The sequence below is a fragment of the Macaca mulatta genome, chromosome 15 (assembly GCF_049350105.2).
Source record: "Macaca mulatta isolate MMU2019108-1 chromosome 15, T2T-MMU8v2.0, whole genome shotgun sequence".
Lineage (NCBI taxonomy): Eukaryota > Metazoa > Chordata > Mammalia > Primates > Cercopithecidae > Macaca > Macaca mulatta.
In genome coordinates, this window is record NC_133420.1 from 1,764,138 (window position 1) to 1,787,774 (window position 23,637).

The 23,637-nt window shown below is 48.4% G+C and overlaps 1 long non-coding RNA gene across 1 annotated transcript in view; it reads left to right on the forward strand.

Annotated features, from left to right (window-relative positions):
- LOC144334907 (uncharacterized) overlaps window positions 1-23,637 on the forward strand; it is a 119,184-nt gene that overhangs the window by 72,675 nt on the left and 22,872 nt on the right. The gene's annotated exons all lie outside the window — the stretch shown is intronic.

The window sequence follows — 23,637 nt, forward strand, 5'->3', positions numbered from 1 at the left end:
TGGAAGGAAGGTTTAAAATGATTTTTAGCTTTTTCCCTGAAATAGGGAATACTTTTAACTTTTTCCCTGAGATAGGGAATAATGAAATGGGAAAATAATTAAATTTTCCCATGTAATTGTTAGATTATATTTAATTATTAGATTATTCATGTATTGCAAGGGAAAAAGGAACTAGATCACCCCATGTACCCAAATGAAAATTTAAAGGGTATGGGCGAGTTCATTTGAACTCCTTTAATTTGTTTTTGTTTGTTTGTTTTTGACAGTCTCACTCTGTTTCTCAGGCTGGGTGCAGTAGTGCAATGACAGCTCACTGCAACCCCAACGTTCTAGGCTCAAGTGATTCTCCTGCGTCAGCCTCCCCAACTGCTGGGATTTACAGGCGTTAACCACCACACACAGCTTATCACCTCTTGGAGACTAGCTTTGAGTTTGGGCATTCACTGAACTATATTTTAGTTAATTCTCAAAGTTTGTCACTGTTTATCTTTAATTTGCTAAAAATCTACATGTATTGTAAAATGTGTTACATTTCCTTAGCATTCACGGATTCCCTGTTAGTGGGGCAGAGACACAGAAGGGCAGAAGGCGTTCGGACATCATCAGGGTTGCAGTTGAGTCCTTGCCCCGAACACACTGGAGCTCTGGGCTCTGTGGTCCCACGGGGGTCCTCTGTCCACTGAGGGGGACGGGTTACCTGGAAGGTCCCTCCAGCCTCTGCAATTTTGCCCTTTTCAGGTTAACATCTCATCATTGTCCTGGACAGCACTGCCTTTCGTTCACTGATCCACGAGTGAACAGCTGGTCAGTGGCCAGTGCTGCTTCCTTCAGCTGGGAGGTGGTGATGTGATAACACTTCCGTGGAATTTGGTTCTTGGTGTATTAAGGGTTCAGTTGTATGTTTATTTTTAATCTGCACCTCTGAATTGGTCTTTTGATTGCAAAGAGATTGCTTACTGGATTTGTTTCTGAATATTTGGTGGATAACAGGAGAACCTTGCTTATCTGTGTGTTCATTTAGTGTGTTTTTGCCAGGCATTTATATGGTTGTGTTAGCCCTCAGCCCACTTTCTGTGTGTGGTGGAGTCATTGAAATCATTTATGTGAAGTCTCTCCTCTTTTAAGGCCAGAGGACGTGGGGTGGTGTCTCCCTAAACTAGGGGGAAATGGCATTGTTCTGCCCTCCTCCCTGGGAATGCTGGTGTTTCCAGGTCTCTGAACTTGGCTCCCACACTGGGAGAGTAGCTGTGGCTTCTGGAGCCCGTTTTGTGAGGGACTGACTCCTTCACTTGCTTTATTCCCCACTGTCTTTGCTGCTTGATGACGCAGGGATGAGGGAGTTGGGCCCAGGGGCCTTGCCTGTGCCTGAAGGGCCCGATGCAGAAAACTCCTCATGGGAAGGATGTTCCTTGAGGGCAGCTTTTGGAGTGTTTTCCTACTTTTAACTGAGAAGCAGCTATTCACATGGTTCTATTCTGCTGGTGTGTTTCAAAATAACTGGTGTAGAGTTGTGAAGATGTCCGAGACACCCATGATCCACTCCGGGCCAGTGCAGGACATTGAGCTCAGAATCCTTCAGACCATTCAGATGCCAAAGATTCTTGCTTGGTTATTCTCAAACTTATGAGAATCTAAAACGCGAGCCACGGTATGGATTTTCTCTTGAGCCCCCATGACTTTGCCTTGTATTTTGGGCATGAATGACTTCATCAAGGGGAAAGAATTTGAGGAAGGAGCCTCTGAGGCTAGGAGGGGGTGGGAAGGGGCGGGGGGAAGAGGAGGGAAAAGGAGCTATAGAGGGAGGAGCCAGGCTGGGGCTGGGGCGTCTCCCCATGATGCTCCCACACGCCTGGCGCGAGGCCCCAGAGACTGACTGATTTTCCCACAGACAATGTGTATGATTGCATGTCTGTTTTGTGGGCTGGCCATTTGGATTGAGGGAATGTCTGTGTTGTGATTCCTTATTGATTCGAAGGTTGGAAAGGTTTGTGCTCAATACAGGGGTCTCTTGGTGCGATGGGAAAATGTGATCGCAGCCGCCTTCGGGGTGGGGAGAGCCCTCGAGGCCCTCAGTGGTGGCCGGCGTCAGCCTTCGCTTCCCTGGGTGAGCTGCCCTCAGGGTGGGAAGGGAGGTCCTCGGTGGTGGCCGCTGTTGGCCTTCGCCTCCCTGGGTGAGGGCTGCTCCATCCCCGGCTCTCCGACTCCTTGCCTGGCACCTTGCTCGTTGGAGGCCGTGATCCATCAACTTTGTCCACGCGTGTCCTGCAGACTAATGCTGACTGGAGGTTCAGGAGTGGTCAGAAGAGGCCAGAGGAGGCCCTCGTGATGCGAAGCTAAACGTTTAATGATGGCGCTGTTGAGTGCATGAGCCGCATCAGCCCAAGAGTCTGGGTAAGAGGGAACCCCGCGGGGTGGAGGGAAGACTGGACAGATGGGTGCTTTCCTCGGCCCCTGGGAGCACGGCCAGGTCCACGCTCAGACCTCCTGGTTTCTCCCATATTTCCATCAATAGCAAGGGAAGGACTCGGGGCAGAAGTAGTTCAAGGGCCTCTAAAGACTTATGTAATTGTTAATAGGCCTACTTTTATGCTTTCTTATGTATTAAGAGCAAATCATGATACAAACTCATTTCTGTTTGAAGAAATCTTTACTGCTCTCATTTTTGTGGCAAGCAACATTGATTCTTTGCTTAGTGAGCGTTAGTGCCCTCCTGCCCAGTGCTGCTGCCTGGCGTGTCCTCGCACACACCTCTGTCCATTGGTCTCCGTTCACCTTTCCGCCTAGAATTGTAGGAGGGGCGCTGGGATCTTAGGGCTAGAAAGAAATTCTGAAGACCACTTTTAGGGGCGGCTTTTAGTCAGGGCTTCCAGAGAGACAGCCAGCCGGGTGTGCGTGTGTCTCCAGGGCGAGGCTTGCTGCAGGGGCTACAGAGTCCAAGAAGCCCCAGGACCCACAGGCTGCAAGCTAGAGTCCTGGGAGGGTGTGGCTTGAAGACTTGAGAAGCGGAGGGTGCGGATCCCACCGTGGTCTGAGGAGCTGAGACCCAGAAGCACGGGCTGCAGAAGACAGATGTCACTGGCCCATCAGCCAGACAGGTGGAGTGAACCCAGTTTTCCCCGCCTTGCTGTTTTACTCGGGCCCTGGGTGGATAGGGTGGTGCCCCCCACGCCGGCGAGGATGGGTCTCCACTCAGTCCAGAGGCAAACATGCATCTCACACAGAAATAATGCAGAACCAGCCATCTGGGCACCCCGGGCACGCTCAGGTTGATGCACAAAACCAACGCCGCGCGTGGCCCTGACATCTGTGTGTTCGCATCACTCCACACACATTGCTCAGTCATCGCCTCGGTGAGTTTGTAAGCTCGTTGTGTGGTTCTGGGGCTTTTCGTCCTTGGTGATGACAGGCTCCCCACTGCCCCAGCTCAAGTATGGAAGGTGATGGCACCAACGGCTCCTTGTTTCTCAGACACTTGAGTGGGTGCTCTGTGCAGCCAGTTTCACCTGCAGCAGCATCTGTTCCCTATGCCGATTCCATTCGGAGTATGTGCCTCCCTTCTGTTGAGGGTGCAGCCTTCTTTCAGGGAAGAACTGTGTCCTGTTCGCCTATATCGCCTGTGGTGTATCTCATGGCTGAATAAGTAGCTATAGGATACCTCGGTGGCTGAATGATAGGTTCATTGGAAGGAAAACTTTATATATTTTTTTCTTTTTGGGATGGAGTTTCACACTCAACGCCCAGGCTGACGTGCAATGGCACGATCTTGGCTCATTGCAAACTCTCCCTCCCGGGTTCAAGTGATTCTCCTCCCTCAGCCTCCCAAGTAACTGGGGCTACAGGCTTCCGCCACCATGCCTGGCTAATTTTCGTATTTTCGTTAGAGAAAGGGTTTCACCATGTTGGCCAGGCTGGTCTTAAACTCTTGACCTCAGGTGATGCGCCCACCTCGGCCACCCAAAGTGCTGGGATTACGGCCATGAGCCTCTGCACCCAGGAACTTAATACCGTTTTTTTTTTTTCCTTTAAATCGTAATGGGCTTGTTAAATGCTTACTTTTTTTTTTTTTTAATTTATTATTATTATACTTTAAGTTCTAGGGTACATGTGCATAACGTGCAGGTTTGTTACATATGTATACTTGTGCCTTGTTGGTGTGCTGCACCCATCAACTCGTCAGCACCCATCAACTCGCCATTTACATCGGGTATAACTCCCAATGCAATCCCTCCCCCCTCCCCCCTCCCCATGATAGGCCCCGGTGTGCGATGTTCCCCTTCCCGAGTCCAAGTGATCTCATTGTTCAGTTCCCACCTATGAGTGAGAACATGTGGTGTTTGGTTTTCTCTTCTTGTGATAGTTTGCTAAGAAGGATGGTTTCCAGCTGCATCCATGTCCCTACAAAGGACACAAACTCATCCTTTTTGATGGCTGCATAGTATTCCATGGTGTATATGTGCCACATTTTCTTAATCCAGTCTGTCACTGATGGACATTTGGGTTGATTCCAAGTCTTTGCTATTGTGAATAGTGCCGCAATAAACATACGTGTGCATGTGTCTTTATAGCAGCATAATTTATAATCCTTTGGGTATATACCCAGTAATGGGATGGCTGGGTCATATGGTACATCTAGTTCTAGATCCTTGAGGAATCGCCATACTGTTTTCCATAATGGTTGAACTGGTTTACAATCCCACCAACAGTATAAAAGTGTTCCTATTTCTCCACATCCTCTCCAGCACCTGTTGTTTCCTGACTTTTTAATGATCGCCATTCTAACTGGTGTGAGATGGTATCTCATTGTGGTTTTGATTTGCATTTCTCTGATGGCCAGTGATGATGAGCATTTTTTCATGTGTCTGTTGGCTGTATGAATGTCTTCTTTTGAGAAATGTCTGTTCATATCCTTTGCCCACTTTTTGATGGGGTTGTTTGTTTTTTTCTTGTAAATTTGTTTGAGTTCTTTGTAGGTTCTGGATATTAGCCCTTTGTCAGATGAGTAGATTGCAAAAATTTTCTCCCATTCTGTAGGTTGCCTGTTCACTCTGATGGTAGTTTCTTTTGCTGTGCAGAAGCTCTTTAGTTTAATGAGATCCCGTTTGTCAATTTTGGCTTTTGCTGCCGTTGCTTTTGGTGTTTTAGACATGAAATCTTTGCCCATGCCTATGTCCTGAATGGTACTACCTAGGTTTTCCTCTAGGATTTTTATGGTACTAGGTCTAACATTTAAGTCTCTAATCCATCTTGAATTAATTTTCGTATGAAAAAACTGCTTTAAAGTTCATATGGAACCAAAAAAGAGCCCGCATCTCCAAGACAATCCTAAGTCAAAAGAACAAAGCTGGAGGCATCACGCTACCTGACTTCAAACTATACTACAAGGCTACAGTAACCAAAACAGCATGGTACTGGTACCAAAACAGAGATATAGACCAATGGAACAGAACAGAGTCCTCAGAAATAATACCACACATCTACAGCCATCTGATCTTTGACAAACCTGAGAGAAACAAGAAATGGGGAAAGGATTCCCTATTTAATAAATGGTGCTGGGAAAATTGGCTAGCCATAAGTAGAAAGCTGAAACTGGATCCTTTCCTTACTCCTTATACGAAAATTAAATGCTTACGTTAATGTTTATTTTTAAAAATGTTATCTGTGACCTTTCAGCTTTTCATAGCACTTCTCGTGTGAATATTTTAAAAAGGCCCTTTAGTCGTGGGGGAGAAGGAGGTTATCCCTTTCAGCAGAGGGAGATGGAAGAACAGGCCCTGGTGGGTCTGAGCACAGGCAGTCACCCCAGCCTTGGTGCTTGCTTAGGTCTGTTCTCCGTTCACCGTAGCCGCATCCACTCTCATTGTCAGCTTAAAAATAAGCTTTTTCCTCTTTCTAATCGGAACAGTTAGTTTGTTAACCGTCACATTAAGGTATCGAGAATGATGGCTTTCAGGCCTCAGATATGACACAAGTAATAAATGCAGCTGACCCTGAACAACATGGGTTTTGAGCTTCGAAGGATCACTTATGTTAATTTTTTTTCCAACCAAACCCTTACTGAAAAAACCTGGCTTTGTGGAGGGCCGACGTTTCCTACATGTGCTTCCATAGGGTGGCCGTGGGGTCCTGTGGATACGTAGATTTGGGTAAACTCGGGGCGTGTTCTGGAATCCATGTCCCTGTGTATACAGAGGGACAACTGCAGCTTTTTAGAAGTTTGTGTCCTGCCTTGTCCTAAAAAGGTTCCAAGGTGGATGCAAAATTATTTCATTCCTTTGGTTTTCTTGGTGGGATATTGATGTTTATTCTTCAGTGTCTAATATCCTGAGTGAACAGAGTTACCGCTTCAGGAACAAAGCCAGTCTGGAAACACATATTGAGATATCCACCTTTTCTTCATGGTTTCACAAAAGGCCATGATCATATTTTATTCAGTTGAACTGTAGGAAACTGCCAATATTTGCTGTTTTTGGCCTACAAAATGGCAAGTTCGTACGATATTAAAAACAAAGGCTTCCTGGATGGGGAAAATAGGAATCGGTAAGAACCTGAAGTTCTCTGTCATGGCCTCTGAGTCACAGGTAAATAAACCTGCGTGAGGGGGAGTTGACTGTACAGTATTTTCCTTCTGTTTTGATACTGTCAGAAAACGGTCAGTTCCAATGTGTTGGGTCCCTTTGCCTCAGCTTTGCTGCAGAAGGGACTTGCCATTATACCTCTTGTTCCCAGTGCCCAGGAGGCTGATGCCACATAGAAGACCTGCAGGTCGGTGGATGTGAAACAGGCATCGGACACGCTGTGCACCTTGGGACGCATCTGAGAAGTGTGTGCTTGCAGCAGATCTGAGGTGAGGGCGTGTTCCATCTCCTCTCCCTTCTCTGGCTTTGCAGGCCTTTGAAGTTGGTCCTGGAAAGTGAAATTAGTTAATGCTGATTTAAGCTCCAGGTCAAAGCCTGGGGGCCGAAGAGACCCGCCCTTCACGAGGGGTGTGAAACATTGGGCCCTCCCATCAGGAGGCAGCAGGGACTCGAGAAAGCCCCACATGCCCTCCAGTTCCCTTATGTTGAAATTTTTTGTACTCGGCCATGCCGGGTCATTTTGGGAGGTGAGTAGGGGATTCACATGGGGGTGTGCAGTATTCTTAGGTGTCAGGTGCGAGAGTTGAATTTGCAGAAGCTGTGCAGATAGGAAAGGGCCTGGCAGGGAGTGCTGTTTACACGGAGCCGATTTAACGCGAGGTCTGTGCTCTACCTGGGTCCGTGTCTGACTGCTGTCTCCCAGTCTGCAACAGGACGTTGACGTGACTTGGCGCCATCGTCCCACTCTGTGTAGATGTCTGAGGATCTGTGCGCAGCTGCTCTGTGAGAATGCGTTGTGATAATGAACTGAGAAACAGTGAACAAACCCTGAATTGGTTAGCACTGGTTCCACGGCCACTTCTGCTGTGGTTGGAGTCATTCATAATAAAGTGTGCTGGACTGCTATGCAGAGCTCTGAATTTCAGAGGCCCTTTAACTTGGCAGCTAACCAGTCGCTTCCTTCAGAAGACATTTGAGTCCCCTTTACCTACCAGGGTGACCCTGGGAGTTTGAAGATGAGTGAGACAAGCCCTCTGTGTCTTGTGGATTTTACTGTCCAGAGGGGAGACAGATGTGGATGGTGAAGGAGGCCCTATCAGAGGTCAGTGCACGTCAGTTTTGTTTCTTCAGCACTTGCTGTGTTCAGGCGGTGCCCCGGGCCATGTGCAGAGCATCTGGGGACCCTGCCCATGGCATCCCAGGCACAGCTAGCATCTGCGCCATCTTCATACTTGGCCTGAGTTTTGGGGAAGTACCGAGGATGGCTTCTGCCTTTGCTGGAGAGAGTTGGAAGTCAGGGCAGCCCTCCACAAGGAGATGATCGCCAGCTGATTCCTCAAGAAAGAGAGGTGGTCCCCACATGGGTAGAGCAGGGCAGCATGTACAGACCTGGGTGTGGGTCTGGGGCATGTGCATCTGAGTGGGTTCTGCTGGGAGACAGCAGGGGTGAGGTGTGAAGGCAGTTGGAATTTACAGGATAAATTATCACTAAGGCGATGCCTGGAAAACATAAAATGGGGACTCTCTGGGGGTAAACGTGGACTTAGGGTGACCCTGGGCGTGGGTGTTTTCAGGCTCTGAAGGCAGAGATTTAGGAAATTGGGGCAGAGCTGAGCCCCAGACGAGGATGAAGACCACCCTTGGGATGTTGAATGAGACAGGGGTGGAAACCCAGTGAATGTCATGGGGGGTCAGTCCAGCAGGCAGGCAGCAGAGGAGACCGGTGTCCTCAAAGGCCCCTTGGGCCTACCTCTCAAAGTGCTGGGATGACAGGCATGAGCCACTGCTCCCTGCTGATACTTTTAAAATTTCTAAGCTACTCTCTCTCATACCCACTCCCGTATTTTTTTTAAAAAACCAGGTTTATGGCTATATTTTTTCCAAGGGAACCAAACAGTTACCTGTTTGAAGTACAAATAACACCGTGTTTAAAAACCGAAAATGCCACTTTGCATAGAAGTTTCCAAATACCCAGTTGGTTTGAGCCTTGCATTGCAGTGTCACTACCTGCTCTTAAATTTCTACCCGATGTATAGATAGCGAGACAGGGACGGCTCGTACATCTTCAGGTTTCAGTTCTACTACCTTGGGCTATATTTTCATTTATTTTGGCACAACTGTGGGTGTGGCAAGCAATGCCAGGGTATTTATTTTGAAGCGTTTCCAATAACAGTTGGGAAGATTTTCACATTTTTAGAATTTTCATAGTAATAGTTATAATTGACAAAGAATTTAAAATTGTGTAGTCATTATTTTGCTTTTTTCTAGATGTGCCCCGAAACAGGGTTGCTAACTATCATTCTACATCACAGGATTAATAACAGTACCCTTTTGGAGCAGATGCCTGTAATCAAGGAATTCTGCCTAGTCAGTTCACTTTAAGCGTGTTTAAAAGGTTGTCTTTATCCTAGTTGGCACCTGTGGCTATAGTTTGTTTTCACTGCTGAAGAATATTCCACGATGGAAGCCGTAATTCATCTGTTTTTCATATCGGTGGACATTTGGATTATTTTGGGAGGGTGTGTATGTCTATTCAGCCTTCATTTTTTCAGGATTTTTTGTAGAAGATAATGTAACAGTGTAACATCCTCTGCTAGAGAGCCAACACGAACCCTGATTACAGCCACACAGACTCTCACACAGACTCTCAGGCCTTGTTACCAACACACAGAACCATTTTCTTAAGTTGAAACACAGTAGCAGAACCTGAAGCCATGTGAACGGTTCCTCCGATCTTACACTTGGAATTCACTTTTTATTACTATGTCTGCTAATTAGGAAGCATATCAATTATACAGAAATCTGAGAATGTAAAATTATACGTTTATAACAGAAAAAACCTTATTTAATAGCCCAGAACACATGGCTATGTTTTTCCCTCATGCCCCACCACTGTTTTCTTTGCTTGAAATGGGAAATGACACTTGAATGCGGTTTTCTAGCGACTGTTAGCCTGGCATAGTTCTTCAGAGACAGAGGATGTAAAGCACATGGAGAATTTCTGTTTGTGGAATGTGATTTCCCGGTCGCCTCATTCAGGCTGTCGCCGCCTTCCCCTCTGGCCGCCTGCATCGTGGGACGTCTGAGAAGGTCCCTGTTTCATCCTCTGGAAATTCTGAAAAGGAAGGAGAGGAGGGTGTGCAGGGTGTGGTGCATTTGTGTTGGTCTTCCAGCTTTTATTTGGAGTCTCCGCTACCTTGGTTCCTGCCTTTATGTCCCTAGCTCGTGGCTTCATCCTTGTGTCTAACTCACAGGCAGACAGATGGAAAGGGAAGTTGTATTCAGCCAACAGCTTGATCTTATTCTCAAGGCTTAAATCGACTGGGTATTTGGAGACTTCTGTGCAAATGGGCATTTTTGGTTTTTAAACACCGTGTCTTATTTGTACTTGAAATGGGGTAACTGGTTCTCTTGGAAAAAATATAGGCATAAAGCTGGTTCTTAAAAAAAAAAAAAAAAAAAAAAGGGAGTGGGTGTGAGAGAGCGGCTTAGAAATTACACCAGTAATGGTCGCGAGTGGTGGCTTATGCCTGTAATTCCAGCACTTTGAGAGAAGGAGGCAGGTGGATCCCCTGAGGTTAGGAGTTCGAGACCAGACTGGTGAACATGGTGAAACCCCGTCTGTACTGAAAAGATGAAAATTAGCCGGGCATGGTGGCAGGCACCTGTAATCCCAGCTACTTGGGAGGCTGAGGCAGGAGAATCACTTGTACCCGGGAGGCAGAGGTTGCAGGGAGCCAAGATCGCACCACTGCACTCCACCCTGGGCGACAGAGCAGAAACACCATCTCAAAATAGAAAAAAACCAAAAAACTAAACAAAACAAAAACCCGGTAATGAAAACCTGATTGCATCATCTGTGATGGAGATGGCGGATTATTTCATTTTTAGTGACAGGATGAATTGGATATGTTTGCAGTATTGATTTGACAAGGGAAATTGTGAGAACCAAATGTGCCGCCCAGCTTGGGCCTCGCCGTTGGCAGAAGACCGTGGCGGGCAACAGACTGGAGACTCGGAGACCGAGGGGAGAATTCTCATGCCTTGACGCTGGTGCAGTGTGTGCTTCTGGACTCCTGCTGGAGGGAGCTGCCCCTTTGCCTTGCAGGCTTTGGTGCAGTGGAGACCTTAGGACCTGCCCCTCCTGGCACACCTGTGGGTGTGGCGAGCAGTGCCAGGGCTGAAGCACAGGTGCTGAGCCCGGAACGTGGGACGGGAGAGGCTGCACACGCCGGCAGGAGTCTTCTCCAGCAGCCGGGGGTTTCCGCAAGGGGGCGGGGCGTTGGTTTTCCTCCTTGAATTTGGGTGGAGAGGGTGTCCTGGGGTGCTGTCTGCACTTGTGTTGCTCTGAGGTCAAGTTGTGGCCCCGAGTCCCTGTCCCTCTGCAAAGTGAGGGTTTGCCCATTTTCAGGTCAGATTTCCCTTGGGTCCGGGTCTCTAGGAGTGGGGCGCATTCCAAGGGGGCGTGAGCACGGTGGACGCCCGTGGGCCTCTTCCTCTCCCCTCAGCTCCTGGGCTGTGTGTGAAGAGCTGCCCAGCGGAATCACCCTCCTGCCTGGTGTTTCATTCACCAGAAATCGTTCTCACTGTGGACTCTTGAGTCAAATGTAATCCAGGAATGGAACGTGCTGTTGCTGGATGCCACACACAGCATCAGGAGCTTAGTTGGGGATTATATGATCTTACCCCACACCTTAAAAGTAAAGACTGTAGTTGTCAGGCGTCTGAGCCCAAGCCAAGCCATCGCGTCCCCTGTGACTTGCACGTATATACGCCCAGATGGCCTGAAGTAACTGAAGAATCACAAAAGTGCAAATGCCCTGCCTGGACTTAACTGATAACATTCTACCAGAAATAAGTGAAAATGGCCAGTCCTTGCCTTAAGCGATGATTTGTGTGTGTGTGTGTGAAATTCTTTTTCCAGGCTCATCCTGGCTCAAAAAGCTCCCCCACTGAGCACCTTGTGACCCCCACTCCTGCCCGCCAGAGAACAACCCCCATTTGACTGTAATATTCCTTTACCTAACCAAATCCTATAAAACGGCCCCACACTTAGCTCCCTTCGCTGACTCTTTGGACTCAGCCCGCCTGCACCCAGGTTAAATAAACAGCCATGTTGCGCTCACAAACCCTGTTTGGTGGTCTCTTCACATGGATGTGCATGACAATAGTTAAGGGGATATTGAAGTCTTTGGCAGCTCCAAGAGCCTTTTCAGTTTGTGTCGGGCCATTGTAGGCAGAAGGAAATACTTGCTTAGAGACTCTTACAGAAATGTTCGGTGCAGTGCCATTAACTCATGGAATAAATGTGTAACTTTCCATGGCAGACCTCTGGAAAGAGATGCTCTTTGAGTGCACCCTGGCCTGCTCGCTACAAGAATCGGCCGTGTCACCCCGCTTTCCGTGGGCCTGCAGGTGTGCGTGGTCCATTGCCCTGCACTGTGGCCATGGAAGGGAAGATGATCTGGAATGCTGGCGACAGTTATCGGTGCGTGTTGATGTGTGCTGCTTTCTACAGGGGAGAACATTTCTGTTTAATAAACATCTCATCTCGATGATGACTGCAAGATATTTGAGTCTCATTCAATAGTGTTTCTGGGTTCCTTCTGTTTTTATCTGCTTTCTAGCACTAGGCAAGTGAAGACATGGAAAGTAAAAACCCATCGAACTTGTAGAGACATGGTGTTGTGGAGGAGCAGACTGTAGCCTCTGGCTCTGTTTAAAGATTGTAGTAAACCTCTTACCTGGCACGGTCAGGGTGTAAATTATCTTGTTTAATCGGAATGTGTATGAGTCAAAGCTGGCGCCTGCATTGTGGATGAAATACCAGATTTTAAGGGAACATGTCAATGTGCTGTAAGATACCAACAAAGTTCCTCACTGAGGTTCTGCGCGGGTTCGGAGCAGCTGGGCCTTAGGTCACCAGGGTCGTCTCTGGGAGCAGATGCTCAGTGTGGGCATTAGTCACTTAGCCTTTCCAGAGCCGAGGAGCAGCTCTCTGTGGTGGTTTTTGGAACCTGTATTTTGAGTCAGTTTGTCCCACTTGACTCGAAGTTGCCGCGCGATTTCAGACCTTTGCCTCCACCGTGCGCTCGTTTTCTTGTCCCCTGATAACTGCCTCGGTTGCCCCGGCCTGACATTTGAGCCTCGTCGTTCATGGACACAGGTTCCGTGGTGGGGCAAATGCCGCGACTCCGGCTTGCACAGTTCTGTGACTCTCACCATGGCTTATCACATCACTCCCGGGATCTCCCGTTTAGAGGAAGAGTGTCCCTTTCCTGCAGGCCCTGTGTGGTGTGGAAACCACCCCTACCTACCTTTCTCCTGTTTGAACTGTACCGTGAAGCTATTTCTGTTCTAGTCAACCGTCAGAATTTAAGGAACAGTGATTTATGTAACTTATCACACGCTTCTGAGCAATTCTTTATGAATTTCATTCTGTTGTGAAATTATTGCAGTTTTCATGGCTATGCTGGTCTCATGTTGTGGCCCTTGAAATGAATTCCCTTCCCCATTGTGTGTTAAGGTTGTGCCTGGGAGCTGTTGAGGCCTCACCTCTGCTTAGGGCAGTGGCTTTGCTCTCCTGACAACAGGAAGAATCTTATTTAGAGCACTTCTAATGTAGTTTTTGCTTCCAGACAGAGTTACTTTTTTTCACAGAGACAGCCACTAAAGTCATAAATTATGCTGAGGATGCACACACACGGGTCAGCTGACAGAGTGGAGTCTAGAACAGATCCAAAGATGCAAAAGCAGTTCAGTGGAATTTGAGTCTTTTCAACAAATGGTGCTGGAATTATGGGACAGCCATATGCAAAAGAGTGAAAACAGGGAGAAATTTCTGTATGAAAATTAAGGTGGATCATAGCCCTGAATGTAAAATACCAAACTACAAAACCTGCAGAACAAAGGGAAATTGTGGAGACCTAGGGTGAGAGCTCTTAGCCATACCATGATCCATAATCAAGGAAGAAAACAAGTAGGTAAGACTCATCAAAATTAAACTTCTAATATAAAAGACACCCCTAGGGAATTGAAGAGACACATTTTCGATAGATGGGGAGAAGATGTCTACGAACCATGCAGCCGGCAAAGGACTCGTATCCAGAATGCACAGGACTCCCACGGCTCATGACAGAGAACAAACCACCTGACTTAAAAGCGGAAGAGACCTGAACAGATGCTTCGCTGAGAAGGACGGGAGGATGGCCCGAAAGCATCTGAAATGACCTTCAGCGTGACTGGTTGCACCCAGATGTGCACCGAAGCCGCAGTGAATTTGTTCACACCCCTGCTGGAGCGCCTGACTAAGGTCTTCCGACAGCCCCAGGTGCTGGTGAGGACCGGCAGTCGGGACTCCTGTGCGATGCTGGGGTTCAGCACGGTGCAGACAGCTTGGCGGTTTCTTACAAAACTGAACTCACACAAACGTGGGTCCCAGTGACCCCAATCCTGGGTATTTACCCTAGAGAAACAGAATCTGATGTTTAAGAAAAACTGTGCCCAGATGTTAATAGCGCTGTCTATAGTTGTCCAAAACAGGTTACAATGTGCCACAGCCATATGTGGAATAATAAATACCCAGCAGCCCCGAGGCCTGGCTGTTGATCACAGGACACCCTGGGTGCACCTCCAAGCACGATGCCCAGGAAATTGTGATTTTGCGAGTGTTTTGCCACAACGCTCGCAAAAGATAGACCCGAGTCATGGGAGGACACGGAGAGGGTGGTTGCTGAGAATGGGAGGGTATGCTTATGAGGCCCCGTGAGTGGGTTTGGGGCTGTTGGACTGTTCTGCTTGTGTGATGATGATTATGGGAATATTTGTGCCGAAATTCACAGAACTGAACACTGTCCACTTTACAGTAATTTTTAAAAAGTGGTAATATGCTCATTTTCGGTACTGTTTTTAATGGAAGATGGAGTTTGCAGATGATTTGTCAGGGCAAGCCTGTCTCAAGAGTTTGTAGACGATTCGTTAGGGGCCTATCTCAGGGCCCTTGGGTTGGGTTGGGTTGGGTTGGGTTGGGTTGGGTTGGGTTGAGTTGGAAAAGCCTTCTCTGTTGTGGGCAGTAGTACGGGGCGTGGAAAGGATATTGCCAAGGAAACATGTAGAATCCTTTGAGGAAACGTGTATTTCTAACTTGCCATAAGATAGAATTGGAAATTGTAATGGTTTTGTTTTCTAGAGTCTTGGTAGAATAGGGAAGACAGTGTAATAAAAGCTAATTTTGAAATGAAGAATTTTAAAGATTTTCAACAGCAATTGCTCTAGGAAGTCACCCTGGAAATGTTTTTAAAGATGTTCAATAGCAATAGCTCTTGGAAGAGTCACCCTGGAGTTGCTTCTTGAGCATTGGTTTCCTGGCTGTATCTTCCAACTTTCATTTTTAAGTTTTGCTGTGAGTTGGGGATGTGTGGGAATAGCCATCCCAGCCCTGCAGGGGGGTGCATGTGCCCCGAGGCCTGAGGCACTGTTTCAACCTAGCTTGCAACATGGGGACTCTTGTCAGTGGCTGGAGTAAGAGTACCAGCCTGGCAGGCTGGGGGGAGCCCCAGGGTGGTCTGGGCACTGTCCTCCCTGCCTGCAGGATGGCAGCTGGAGGAGCTCGAAGGCTGCCTGCCTCGTGGCTGTCAGCGCAGCAGCCCCTCCTGGCCCTGGAGCAATCTTTGGGTCCATGAGTCTCTGCACCAGGACTTGCCTCCTGGGACCTCCGCCACTGTCCTGAGGGCCCTGGTGCCACTTTCCCGGTGGGACCCAAGCCTCAGGCAGCTGCGACCCCAGATTCGGTTGCTTTCCCTGCCGTCTCATTGCAGCACGAGTGCTCATCTCACTCAATGTAGAACCTCAGGTTCCTTCAAGATCCCCAGAGATGGAATCTCCCAATTTAACAAGATAGTTGGTGACAAGATTTGAGCGGCACTGATTTAACTCAGCTTCCAGAGTTTAAGTTCCCAAGACACAGTCCTGCTCCTTCCCTGGCCTCATCCTGTGTGGCTGGTGTGGATGCGGGGTTTCCGGAGGGTGGGGCTGTGGCAGGTCAGCAGCCAGGGGGATGGCTCATTATTGATCGCTCAATGCCTTGAGGATAACTAGGATTAATGACCTTTATAGGGCTGTAGGTTTGGAGTATATATATATGTGTGTGTATATATATACATATTTAAACGAGGTGGACACGGTTATCACTGCATTTTTCTGACATGAAACTTGGAGAGCAGAGGGTTTAGGAAACTCCTGAAGCCGCACTGTCAGCGGGACTCGGGCGGTCTGGCCTTAGACCCTGCACTGTTTGCCCCTCACCACGCTGTCAGCAGATCCGGGTGGTCTGGCCTTAGAACTCACGCTGGTCGCCCCTCCCTGCCACGTTGTGGGGTTTTTCCTGCTTCTGGGCAGCATTTGATAGCTTGTGAAACAAGACCAAGACTTACTATGAGTGGATTTGCCATTATCTGAGATCCAGAACGTTTCCTGGACCTGGCGTTGCCGATGTCACGTAAGGGAAGGTAAAAACATTTTCATTGTGGTCACTGGGGCTCCGGAAATGGTATTTTTCCCAGTGAAAGTTTACTCATAAAAATCTATTAACTCAATACTATGTGAACAGGAAGAAATGTGTTGGGCTCTAGTTAAATGTCTCAGAGCCACAGAAGTAAATGAGGGCACCTTCCGAGCACAGCCTCCCGGAAGAGACCAAGGACGTTTGTCTGGAGGGTTTGCCATGAAGCAGGACTTGGGCAGGGCTGGTCTGCCTAGGGAGGCCTCTGCCATGATGTAGGTTAGTTGAAGTAGTTGACGGGTGGTGGCTTGAGGTCGGTGGTCCCCGAGGAAGCCCCTAGCAAGGCCGGTTTCCGTGGGATGGAAAACTGCCGTTCAGTGGCTGTAATCTTGGCTTCACGGGTCTGACATACAATCCTGCCCTCGGATACTTGGATCCCAGCCAGGGCAGATGGCCCTGAAAGGACATTCGGACTGTGATGGCTGCACCCATTCTCAGCATCTGTAGGGTCTCCTATGTATGTCTGTGTTTCCATTTTCTTTTAGCACAATTTCTCCCAGTGAAGTCGTGAGAAATAGAAGGAAAGGTGGAATGAAGATGTGATTGAGGAAAGTGTGGTGTGGTCTTCGACCTTATTTTGCCTTGGTTGGTGCTCAAGAACTCCACCTGACCTCAGAGCTGAGCGTTTCTGCCAGGAAGTCCTGCCTTTTATCCTACCTCGAGGCCTGTTGAGACACTCCAAGAAGCTTCGTTAACAAATTGCCTTTTCCTTTTACAGCAGTTGGATATATTTGCAGCAAAACAAAGGAATAACCCCCCAATATGGTGATGAAATGCATTTAAGTATAGATAGCATTCAGTCTTGAAGGGCCTGAGATTTTAATCATCTTTGGGTCATGTAACAAGTGGTGTTGGTGATTAAAATCTCCTGACAGCTTTGTTCTGCCACGTTCCTCAGTTTTGAATGATGATCTTCCTGGTGTTGTACCTTGGGAGGGGCGTTTGTGTCAGTAGAGAGCAGAGTGGTGGTTCCCAGAGGCTGCGAAAGGACAGAGGTGAGGCCCCTGAAGGACACTGGTCTTCCTGGTTTAGGGGTTTGGGGCTCAGCCACCTTCCTGTGTCCGTGTAAATTATACCCAGGATCATTTTCACTCGCCCCACTTTAGTTGAGTATTGGAGCTTCAGGATATGTGTGCCCACGTCACCTGGGCCGTGATCCTGGAGTTGGGTGAGACTGATTCCCGGGTTTATAGAATTACTCTGGGATTATTGAAAACAGAAGCACTTAAGGCATTCATAATGCTATTTCCTGAACGTAATTTATGTTCAGTTCTTCAGAAACATTTATCTGAGGAAGCATCTATAATTTTTGTTTTCTGCCACTCAGTGCTAGAAAGAATTGTGCAACACTCAAGTGAGTGGCATTATTCCTCTCCCTCCACCATGCAAGCAAGATTAAAGGTACCTCTGGCTCCCCTCAATCTTCTCATCTGCAGGGTGCCTGGCGTGGCAGTGTGCTGCCTTCCGTCTTCTTTTTGGGGAGAATTAGTTGTGTTTGTGTGTGCTGCTCAGCTCAGCCTCGTGCAGTTGTGTGGGTGAGGAGCTTGGATGCTAGGTGACCCTCCCAGGCCTGCCTCCCACCTCCCTAGGCCTTGTTCTAAACTGACAGATAAACAGTGTGTTTTGGAAGAGGACAGCAGCAGGGCAGGAGAGAGTTTGTTCAGACTTTCTCCTTGCACTGACGTTTGAGCCTTCATCCAGCCTGGGCACTTTTACAGAGCTGCGTTTGTGTGTTGCAAACCATTCCCTCCCAGTAACCGTGCTTTCAGAGGTTTGGAAATGTGACTTAACTCATCTTCAATTTAAAGCATACTATCAAATTTTAGTGTTGAAACTGATGTATTTTATGGCCTTTATTTGATTTCTCTTGATTTTTTTTCCCATATGAGACAGGGCATCTTAAGGGAGACAGCCTGGTGTTGGCCGCCTTTCCTAAGGATGGAAGTGAATTCTGAAAGCCCTTTATGTAGGCAGCGAAGGCCTCTTTTATTTTGGCCTAGTCAGGTATATAATTCTTTTTCTCTTTGGTTTTTTTGAGACAGGCAAAAAAACCTTTTTGTTGCCCAGGCAGTGGTGTGAGCACAGCTTACTACAGCCTCAACCTCCCAGGCTCAAGTGATGTTCCTGCCTCAGTCTCCTGAGTAGCCAGGACCCACAGGCACATGTTCCATGTGTCCCCATGCCTGACTTAGTTTTGTATTTTTTGTAGAGATGGAGTTTTGCAATGTTGCCCAGGCTGGACTTGAACTCCTGGACTTAAGCAGTCCAGCTGTCTCAGCCAACCAAAGTACTGAGATCACAGGCATGAGCCACCGTGCCTGGCCAAGTGTGTTTCTAATTTCAAAATTAAGAGGACACCCATCCAGTTAATTACATCTCTATTGGAACATGCTGCTTATAGTGCATTAGGAAAAATCATCCAGAACTTGGAAAAGGAGCTGGACAGACACAGCCCTTCGAGGTTGTCCGATGAACCCCTGGGGTCTTTAACTATCTGGAGGGATGTACCATGTCAGACTCACTGTTGTCGACCGGCTGAAGCCCAGGTTTCATGAGGTTATGTGTCAGCTTGTAGTACTTTCTCTGGCAGAGATGCGAGTGACTTCTGCTCAGTGACAGGCTCATCTCAGGGACTTCATGGCCTGAGGGACGGCAGCCTGTTTGAGCTGATCGAGCAATCTCGCACTACCCTTATTTTCTGAAACGCCTATGAGTGACTTCTCACACGGTCTTTGAAGCGGCTTCATGCCCGCGCTCCTTGGTAATGATCGAATGCTTTTTTTGACCCCTCATCCCTTTCTTTGGGGTGTTCCAGTCTCAGTTCTCATGATGTGTTCTGCTTCTGCAGGAATTTCTGAAGCTGCTGACTGTAGAAAGCACTGAGGAGGCTGTGCTCCCACCCCTGTGAGCCTTCCAGGCATCATCCTCTCCCCTTGGTGAGGCAGCGTCCATGACACACCGAGGAGGCTGTGCTCCTGTCCCCCGTGAGCTTTCCAGGCATCCTCGTCTCCCCTCCAGGAGGACAGGAGGAACCTTTCAAACCCTTCTTAAACTTGTTTTCATGTCTTTGTTTTAACAGTTTTCTTTGCATCGTCTCCCTTATCCAGAAGTGAGGGTGAACGCTGAGTTATTCACGGGAGTCAAGAAACCACACGCAGCCCAAAGTGACGTTTGTTTCCCTGAAATGATTTGTGTGTGTTCACCTTAAAATGCAACTCAGTAAAACAGGTGTGTTTTGAGGAATGACTTTAAATTACGTAGGTAAAAATGTGACAGTTAAATTTCATCATCTGTGTGGGTGTCCACAACCCCCTTCTGTGATTGCGTGTGAGTTTGTGACTTGTGGTTATTTTTGAAGAAAGAAAATCTGTTGTTGAGGACTTCAGATGGTGTGCTGGGATTGTGTAGGGTGGACATCGGGGGCTTCAGTGTGTGGCTTCCTTGAAGAGGTTCAAATTAAGGCTGAGAGTCCCTACTCCAAAATGCTCCAAAACCTGAAACATTCTGAGCTTCCTCATGACACTCGAAGGAAATGCTCTTTAGAGCACTTTGGATTTCAGGCTGGGGATGGTCAACTGGAAAGTGAAATATTGCAAGACCCTTCTGGCCCCAGGAGCTTGGATAAGGACATGGAGGGGGCCTGTGCCAGGTATCCCTGGAGTGCAAGGCAGCCTGGGCTCTCTGAACTGGTTTTTTGTAGGAGCCACAGAAGGGAAAAGAGGGTCAAAGTGGCCACGCCTGGCTCCTGAGAAGGCTGGACCAGAAGGAGGTGGATGCGCGGAGGACAGCAGTTGAGTCCCCAGCGTCCGGGACTCCTGTCCCTGGTGGAGTTGAGAGCCTCCTCTAGTTGTGGCCTCTCCGCTGTCAGCAGCCACTGAGGCCTGAAGGGAGAGGGGGCTGAGGAGAGGAGGAAGGATAGGCCTGCTTCTGGAGAGGGCCAGCATCGGCCTGTGCTAGCCTCGTTTGTTACTCCTGCGTCCAGTGTGCACGGCCGTGCCTCGTGGTGTAGCGGTTCCCGGGATGCACAGCGCTCTTGTCTGCAGTAACGTCTTTGTCTCCGACCCTTGGAGGCAAGTTACCTTTTTCTCCAGTGAAAAGAGGTAGAAAATCTTACAGAAATGCATTTGCTCTAATGTCTGTTTTCCGATAAGACATGGTCGCTTAGGCTAAATCTTTGTGAGGTCAAGACAGGAGGATCACTTGAGGCCAAGGGGTTGAAGACCAGCCTGGACATCATAGCAAGACCCCATCTGTATAACAGAAGTTAGCTGAGTGTGGTGGTGCGTGCCTGTGGTCCCTGGTACTCTGGAGGCTGAGGTGGGAAGATCACTTAAGGCTACAGTGAGCTGCTATTGCTCCACTGTACTCCAATCTTGGCGACAGAGCCAAGACCCTGTCTCAGAAAGAAAAGTTAAAAAAAATCCAGAAATGTCATTTTCTTTTAAAATCATCCCAAAAGAAAAATCGTTTTTTTCTAAGAATGTAAAGGGTAACTGATACGATTCTTTCCTTGCATTGTTTCTCCTTTTCGAATATTTACAGTAGTCCGTCCACATCGTCTCTCATCTCATTACAAAGCAGCAGGTGTCTTTGAGGTTAGTGGTGTCTCTCTGTGTCGCACCTTGGAGAACAGCCAGCATGAAACCTCTTACCACGATCGTGCACATCGTTTGTAGTCCCAATTAAAATCCTCTCCAGAGACGCCTGTGCTGCTTATTATAGCAGAACTTTGGTTGTGCTGAAATGTGCATTCAGCTAATGGTTTTAAGTTCATATCTGAGATGATGCTGTATAATTCCTGAAGCATATGGGATCAGTAATGATTGAAGATAATTCTGGCTGGTGTCATTTGGAGAATATTTTTCACTTCAAGTTAAAACTTCCTTCGCGATAGTCATTTTGGGATTCATTTAACTATGTGCTTTATTTCATAGCTCAAATTTTCATTAGTCATTTCATAGCATAGGATTTTGAAAGCAGATTTGGCAAAACCTTTCTAACAAAATGTTTGCTTATGATGTCCCAAGGAACAGCACTCAGAATTGCTGGTAACTGTGGTACATTTTAAGGCTGATGATAGAAGTCACTTGAATGGTAAGGGCTGCTTTGTGAGGCAGATGGGGTTTGAATCCCGACCCTCCTGATATGCAAGCCCTGACCGTGGCCTTCTCTCCTCTCCCCTGGGAGATGGGAAGGTGCCAGCATCTACCTCACAGGCCGTCCTGAGAACCTGGGACTAAGGGCTTGTGTTCCTCTTGCAGGTGGCACAGACGTGGGGGCTTGACGATACACACACTGCAGGCTGCCAGTGTCAGGGTAATCCAGTTTTAGTCATAAAGGTGGGATTTGCTTTGCTCCCCTGCAGACCAGGTGCGGTGCTGCTGTTGTAGCAGGTGTGTGGATCCTCTTGGGTGGTCCTCAGGTGGACAAGGAGTCACCGATTCGGATTCCCAGTGTTAGATGTGAGGGGACCATGGACCTCATGTGTTCAGAGGGGAGGAGTAAAAAGCTTCCCTTGTATTTCCAGAACTGTCTATCCCAGGAATGCCAAACCACTGGCTTTCACCTGACGCTGTCGTAGGTGACACTGTCTGGAAATGAGGACTCATGTTCCGCATACTTGAGCCAGTACCCGTCTCCCTCCAGGGCCGTGGCCCAGCCCTCCTCATTTCGCTGGGTTGCCAGCCTGGGGATCTGTAAGCCCAGTGACGTCTCCGGTCTCGGCCCCCGCTCCCCCTGGGGACAGGAGGTGGCTTCAGGAGGCTGGTGATGAATGCCTGAATGAAGCCGACTTGTGAGTGCAGTTCTGTCTAAGGGCCTCCCCGCGTGTTAGATGTCAGTAAATGACACCTGTGTGTGGATCTCATGTGATGAGAGAAACAGTGGGGGAAACCAAAGCTTGTGGAGTCTACAGGTTCTGAACTTGGAGGTGTGTGCACCTGTGTACTTGGTGAGGGGTGTGACGTCCGGAATGAGTGTGCACGTGTGTCACGTTTGTGCGTGTGTGGTTGAGTGTATTTAGCAGGTGTGGGTGGAGTGAGCATGTTCATGTGTGTCGTATGTATTTGAGGGTGTGTGTGGAGTGTGTACGCGCATCATATTTAGTGAGTGTATTTGAGGGTGTGTATGGAGTACATACATGCGTTTGCGTGTATACTATTGGGTGAAGCGGTGGCATGTGTGGAGTAAGCATGCACACGTGTATGCTGTGTGTGGGGTTTCTAAGTGGTCCTCCCCTGAGCCTGCTCCTGGGCCCTGCTGTCCTGGCAGCTTTACAGTTTGGTGCGTGTTTGATTCCGGAAGATTCTGGAACCAAATTCTGAAGCTGTGATCACAAACTTGCAGCCCTGGAGGACGCTGGCCCGTGGAGCCGGCACGAGGGTCTCTGTGCTGGCCTCTCCCTGGGCTCTGTCCACAGAAGAGCATGTCCGATGATTGAGCTGTGCGGGTCTGTGGCTCCCCAGCCTCGAGTCAGCCCTCGGTTCTGTCCCACCTCTGTTTTTCTTGCTGAGGGGCTCCGGGAAGTGGTGCCTGGGATGGCGTTTTCACCCTGGGGTTGCTTCGCCAGCTGCCCAGGTGCTGGCTGCCTGAGACCTGCTGCCGTCCTGGGTGGACGGGGCTGTCGCGGGGACATCCCTGAGCACCCGCGGGAAGGCAGGTTTAGGAAGTGCCAGAGGTGAGTGGCTTCCTCTCACACTTGATTTTCTGGAAAGTTCTGGGTCTCCTGTTTTTCCCTAAGGGAAGTTAGAAACTGAGTTTCTCTTGAGGGGAACGTCTTTGCAGAGTCTGCTGTTTGAATGTTCCCCAGGTGTGGAATACTCGGGGCCATATGTGTTTGGGAACATCCGTGTCCTGAGCGAATTCAGTAAGGAATGGAGAGAGGCCTCCTATCAGCTTGGCCTCTGTTTCCAGCTTGTTGAGGGTTGACGGCTGCTGGTATCCCAGGGAGAGTTAAACACCGGGCGGTGTGGGATGGGAATGTTTGCTCTGACAAGGACAGTGGGAAAGCATCTAAACAAACGTCGCTGTTCTCCGGGCTCCTCGGGGTCGAGCTTGTTTTGTGGTGTTGAGGGAAAGCTACCCTTGTTCCTGTTCCTCACCATTTGAAAGGTGTCCAGGACACGTTCCTCTGGAGAGGTGATGTGCGTGAGTTGGGGGTCAGGTCGCAGGCTCCGAGGTTATTTGGGACCTGTCAACTGATTTCCTGAACACACAAGTGCTTGGTAAAGATGTTCCTGATTAGCTAAAACATTTCAAGAGGACGTGATAGCTGGTGGTTGTTTAAAGACTATCACAATTTTCCTGTTACTTTTTAAATGCCTGTTGAATAAGGGAGGATTCACGTATTTTTATTTTCCTGTCTGCATACTTGATATTTTGTTTTTTGTTTTTCATGTGGGTGTGCAGTTAACAGGATTTAGAAACAGTCTCAGTCCTGGGGAGACTTCAGGGCCGCCTCAGTCAGTGCTGAAGGGAGGCAGGGATTTGGGGGCTGCTACCTCC